Source organism: Phocoena phocoena, chromosome 11 (genome assembly GCF_963924675.1).
Source record: "Phocoena phocoena chromosome 11, mPhoPho1.1, whole genome shotgun sequence".
In the NCBI taxonomy this organism is placed as follows: domain Eukaryota; kingdom Metazoa; phylum Chordata; class Mammalia; order Artiodactyla; family Phocoenidae; genus Phocoena; species Phocoena phocoena.
This window is the reverse complement of record NC_089229.1, coordinates 81,593,433-81,599,568: the sequence shown is the minus strand read 5'-3', so window position 1 is coordinate 81,599,568 and position 6,136 is coordinate 81,593,433. Positions and strand designations below refer to the sequence as shown.

General features: G+C 40.8%; 1 pseudogene; it reads left to right on the top strand.

The window, feature by feature from the left end:
• The first annotated feature begins 1,763 nt into the window (after nucleotides 1–1,763).
• On the top strand, nucleotides 1,764–3,394 carry LOC136131433 (protein FAM32A-like; annotated as a pseudogene).
• The last annotated feature ends 2,742 nt before the right edge of the window (nucleotides 3,395–6,136 follow it).

Sequence of the window (6,136 nt, the reverse complement as noted above, 5' to 3'; positions counted from 1 at the left end):
CTTTACTGAATATTTGCCTTTACCAAAGAGATTTTTCCTTATATAATTTTCATATTTCTATTTATAGTTTTTTCCACTTAGAGAAGTCCCTTTAACATTTCTTGTGAAGCTGGTTTCATAATGATGAACTCTTTTGGCTCTTGCATCTCTGTAACCCCTTGATCTCTCCTTCAGATATGAATGATAGCCTTGCTGGTAGAATATTCTTGTTTGTAGGTTTTTCCCTTTCAACATTTAAAATATATTGTGCCACTCCCTTCTGGCCTGCAGGGTTTCTGCTGCAAAGTCAGCTAATAGCCTTATGGGAGTCCACTGTACATAACAAGTTGCTTTTCTCTTGCTGCTTTTAATATTTTCTCTTTATCTTAAATTTTTGCCATTTTAATTACAGTGTGTCTTGGTGTCATCCTCTTTGGGTTGATCTTGTTTGGGACTCCCTGTGCTTCCTGTGCTTGGATGTCTGTTTCTTTTCCCAAGTTAAGGAAGTTTTCAGCTGTTATATCTTCAAATATGTTCTCTGCCATCTTCTCTCTTCTCTTTCTGGGACCCCTAATGTTAGTGCTAATATTAGTACACTTGATGTTGTTCCAGAGGTCTTTTAAAGTGCCCTCACTGAAAAAATGTTTTTCTTTTTTCTGTTCAGCTTGGGTGATTTCCACTACTCTGCCTTCCAGCTTGCTGATCTGTTCCTCTGTATTATTAATCTACTGTTGATTACTTCTAGTATAATTTTTATTTCAGTTATTGTATTCTTCATCTCTGTTTGGTTCTTTCTCATATTTTCTAATTTGTTGTTAGAAACTTCTGACTTCTCATCTGTTCTTCTCCCAAATTCTTTGAGCATCTCTATGATCATTACCTTGAATTCTTTATCAGGCAGATTGCTTATCTCCACTTCACTTAGTTCTTCTTCCATAGCTTTATCTTGTTCCTCTATCACTTTATTTTGCTTAATTCTCCATTTTTATTTTTATGTATTTGGTAGTCTGGCTACCTGATCTTGGAGAAGTGGCCTTATGTAGGAGATGTCCTATGGGGCTTAGCAGCGCACTCCACTCTGGTCACCAGCATTATATGCTCTAGAGGCAACATCTACGTGGGCTGTGTGAGCCTTTCGTTGTGGTGGGCTGACTACTCTGGGTGTGCTGGTAGGCATGACTGACCCTCAGTCCAGTTAGTCAGCAGGCCTTGCTGAGTACTGAGGCTGCTGGTCACTGGTAAGCAGGGCCAGTTGCTGCCACAAGTGGCTGCTCGTGGCCTGCAAAGTCCCAGTCCTGGTGCAGGCCCACTGGCGTATGAGGTCAGGTCATGAGGTGGCTGGCTGCGGCCCAGGGTTAAAAAGCTGGTGTGGGCTTGCTGGTGGGCAAGACCAGAGCCCAGGGTGTCCCAAGGCTGGTGCTCACAGGTCCTGGATCTGGTGTTGGCCCAGTGGTGGGTAGGGCCATGTCCTGGCAACTAATTGTGGGGCCCTGGGAGTCCAGGCTAGTGACTGCCCACTGGTGGGTGGAACCAGGTCCTGGGCCCTCTGGTGGATGGATCCAGGTCCCATGGAGGCTGGCGGTGCAGGGGGTCCTAAAGCAACTGCCCTGCTGGTGGTTGGGTCTGTGTCCTTGTCTGGCTAGCTCTTTGGCATGGGGTATCCCAGGACTGGTGCCAACCGGCTGGTTGGTGGAACTGGGTCCCAGCACGAATAAGATAGTGGGAGGATTCCAAAATGTCATTTGCCAGTACTAGTGTCCTTGTGGTAGAATAAATTCCCCAAAATGGCTGCTGCCAGTGTTTATGTCCCCAGGGTAAGTCCTAGTTGCCTCCTGCCTCTGCAAGAAGCTCTCCAAAATCAGCAAGTGGATTTGACCCAAGCTCTTTGCAAACACTTGCTCCTGCCCTTGATCTCAGAGCATGTGAAAATTTGTGTGCACCATTTAAGAGTGGAGTTTCTGTTTCCTACAGTCCTCTGGCTCTCCCAAAAGTAAACCCTGCTGGTCATCAAAGCCAAACACTCTGAGGGCTCATTTTCTCAATGCAGGACCCTTCAAGTGGGGAGCCAAGTGTGGGGCTCAGACCGCTAGCCCCTTGGGGAGAACCTCTACAATCGTAATTATCCTCCCACTTGTGGGTTGCCTAACTGGGGGTATGGGTCTGACTAATACCACATTTCTGCCCCTCCTACCCATCTCATTGTGGTTCCTTATTTATATCTACAGTTGTAGAAGATCTTTTCTAGTCTTCAGGTCCTTCTCATCAATAGTTTCTCTGTAAATAGTTGTAATTTTGGTGTGCCTGTGGGAGGAGGTGAGCTCAGGGTCTCCCTACTCCACCATCTTGGCCACTCTTGATTCACTGACATTTAATTATACATCTAACAATAATTTTTTTAAAGAATCACTAGAAAAAGAATTATATTAAATGATAGATATACAAAATCTCACATAATGGTGATAATTATGATTATGATAATTTATATTATCATTATCATCTTGAAATGATAATAAAGATGATGATGACAAATCTATGAACTAAATGTCATTATACTTATATACACACACAAAAAACCTTATCTTCTTTAGGTGATGGTAAAAGAATAAGCCTATGATGATGGTTAGACTGGAGTCATCTTACTAATATTATCTTTTTCACAACTCATACTTAGTTAATTTGAATTCACTATACTTCCAATGGATACATAAATAATAGGAAATAGGAAAAATACAACAAATGCCTTTAAAGATTATCAAGTATCAATATAATTCTCTATTGTCAACTTATACAAAACTGTAATTCCCATTGTGCCCTACATCATAGATAATCTTGGTTTACATTTACTTATATAACTACTGCTGTCAGGAGGCTCTGTTATTTTAATTTACGGAGTGTTAACAGGATTTTAAGATATTGTCCACATATGTTGAGTCATGCACAGTAAAGACAGAACAAAAGAGATGAGACATAAAAACCCAGGAGTAGGTGGGAGTATTAAGTCCTTGTTCCCTTTTTTTATTTGTTTATGCAACTTTTTCCTGGATGACAGAGGAAGAAAGCATCACTGTCCTTGATCAAAGGAGGGGAGAAAAAGGAAGAAATTGTGGAGAAGGGGCCTCTGAAGCTGAAAGGCATTGCAGAGCTCGGAGTGACTAAGCGGAAGAAGAAAAAGAAGGACAAAGACTAGGTGAAACTCTTGGATGCGATGGGAACAAGCAAAAAGAACGAGGAGGAGAAGCGGTGCAGCCTGCACAAGTGGACACCGGCCCAGGCAGCCTTCGAGAAGATGCAGGAGAAGCGGCAAATCCTGGAGAAAGCATTTAATACGCACAAGCAGAGAGAAGAGGACTTCAACAGACACCTGGACACACTCACAGAGCACTATGACATTCCCAAAGTCAGCTGGACAAAGTAGCCTCCCCGCCTGGGGTATGGAGTGGCATCAAGGAGAAGCAGAAGGCAAAGTTGGGGTTATATTTGGTGCCTTTGGTATTTTCTAGAAACATTCTTTTACACACATCCTTGCATCTTCTGCTGAGACAGTGCTTTTCTAAGCTGTGTGTCCTCATTCTGGAACTTGATTAAAGTAAGACTGTCCTTTTACTCTATTTTGATTTCTCAGTAGCACATAGAAGAGAAACCTTTTTAGTTTGGAAAGTGTATCCAGAGATTAAGTGCCATGGAAAAGTGTTTTTACCCCCCAGTTGTATCTGACTCTTTGACAGCCAGCCAGCTGGCTTTGCCTGGATGAAACTGACTCCAGAGGACAAGGAGCTAATGCCAGCGTGGCCTGCAGCATGTAGAACCCTCTAGGGCCCTGCACAGGCTGCCCTTCCAAGCTCCCTCTAGCTTGGGGCTCATGCTCTCCAATCCAGGGCCTGGGGAAGCCACTTGCAGCTTCATGGTCTTTAGACTGCCCCTTCAGCCTCCTGGCCAGTGAGACAACACAGCCTGGGAAACAGAACAACCACCTAAGGCAGGGATGGAACGTACACCTTGTCCCTTTCTAAACCTGTGGCCAGCGTGTAGCCTCTTCTCCCAATATCCTCATTCCAGACATGTCTAGTTGGTGTTGCCATGGCAGACATTGTCCATTCTTTGTAATGGAACCCAGACACAGCCTGCCATCTTACCCTCAACCCTGGGCTCCAAGCAGCCCCCTGTATTTATTCAAAGTTGGCATATAACGTGTTTGGTGCTCCTGGCCTAAGGACACCTCAAAGGTGATGGGACCAAGGCAGAGCCCCAAGCACAGACATATGTGGGTGTAGTTGAAAGGAAGGACTCAGGTTCCCGTGCTGGAGAGCCAGGATCTTTGAGGGCCTATGTGTACCCACCAGATGAGGATCAGATTGCATATGCTATTGGGAAAAAGTGTGTTGACATAGATGCTGACAGAATAACAAAGGCAGAAAACAAAACCAATTGCTGGGTTTGGGACTATCATATGAGAAATGCAGAATAAAACAAACAAACAAAAGTTATTAAAAAAAAAAAGAAAGAAATTCTGGCTAAAGTAAGGACATGTTAAAGAAATGGGGGAAATTGCCTTAATTCATCTATTATAACTCTAACTTTAGGAAGAATAAGAAAAGGATATTATTTTTGTGAGTCCCAGAAAAAAAAAAGTCTAAGAAATGAATTTGTGAATCAAACTTCTTAAGAAAATAAATTGAGTATGAAAAACTAAGATTGGCTTTGATGCTTGATCGATTGAATTTTACTGGTGCTCTCTTTTTACAGCAAATTATGTAACTGACATTAAAATACTGAATTAATATCCACCAGAAAAAACTAATAGAACTAATAAGTGAATTCAGTAAAGTTGTAGGATACAAAAATAATATACAGAAATCTGTTGCATTTCTATGTACTAATAATGAACCATCACAAAGAGAAATGAAGAAAAAAATCCCATTTACAATTGCATCCAAAAAAAAAAAATTCCTAGGAATTTAATTTAACCAAGAAGGTGAAAGACCAATACTCTGAAAACTAGGAGACTTTGAAGAAAGAAATTAAAGACAACACAAATAAACAGAAAAAAAAAGTGCTCATGGACTGGAAGAAACAATATCATTAAAGTGTCCATACTCCTCAATCTACAGATTCAATGCAATCCCTATCAAAATACCAATGGCATTTTTCACAGAACTAAAACAAATAACCCTAAAATTTGTATGGGTCCACAAAGGACCCCAAATAGCCAAAACAATCTTCAGAAAGAAGATACCACATTCCCTGATTTTGAACTATAATACAAAGTTACAATAATCAAAACATTATGAAACTGGCACAAAAACAGACACATGGATCAATGAAACAGAATAGAGAGCTCAGAAATGAATCCACACTTATATGGTCAATTAATTTATGACAATGGAGGAAAGAATATCCAATGGGAAAAAGACAGTCTCTTCAATAAATGATGTTGGGAAAACTGGACGGCTACATTCAAAAAAAATGAAACTGGACTTCTTTCTTACACCATATACAAAAATAAACTCAAAATGGATTAAAGACTGAAATGTGAGACCTGAAACCATAAAACTTCTAGAAGAAAATATAGGCACTGGTCTTTGACACTGGTCTTAGCAACATATTTTTGGATATGCCTCTTCAGGCAAGGGAAACAAAAGCAAAATTAAGCACATGGGACTACACCAAACTAAAAAGCTTTCACACAGGGAAGGAAACCAGCAACCAAAATGAAAGGCAATCTACTGAACCGGAGAATACCTGCAAATGATATATCCAGCAAGGGGTTGATATCCAAAATACATAAAGGATTCACACAACTCAATATCAAAAAAACCAAACAACCTGATTTTAAAATGGGCACAGGACCTGAATAGACATTTTTCCAAGGGAAATATACAGATGGCCAACAGACACATGAAAATGTATTCAGAGTCACTAATCATCAGGGAAATGCAAATCAAAACCACAATGAGATACCACCTCACACCTATCAGGATGGCTATTATCAAAAAGACAAGAAACAACAAGTGTTAGTGAGGATGTGGAGAAAAGGGACCTCTCATGCACTGTTTGTAGGAATGTAAATTGGCGCAGTCACTATGGAAAAGGGTATAAAGTTTCCTAAAAAAAAAAATTAAAAATAAAACTACCATATGGTCCAGCAATTCCACTACTG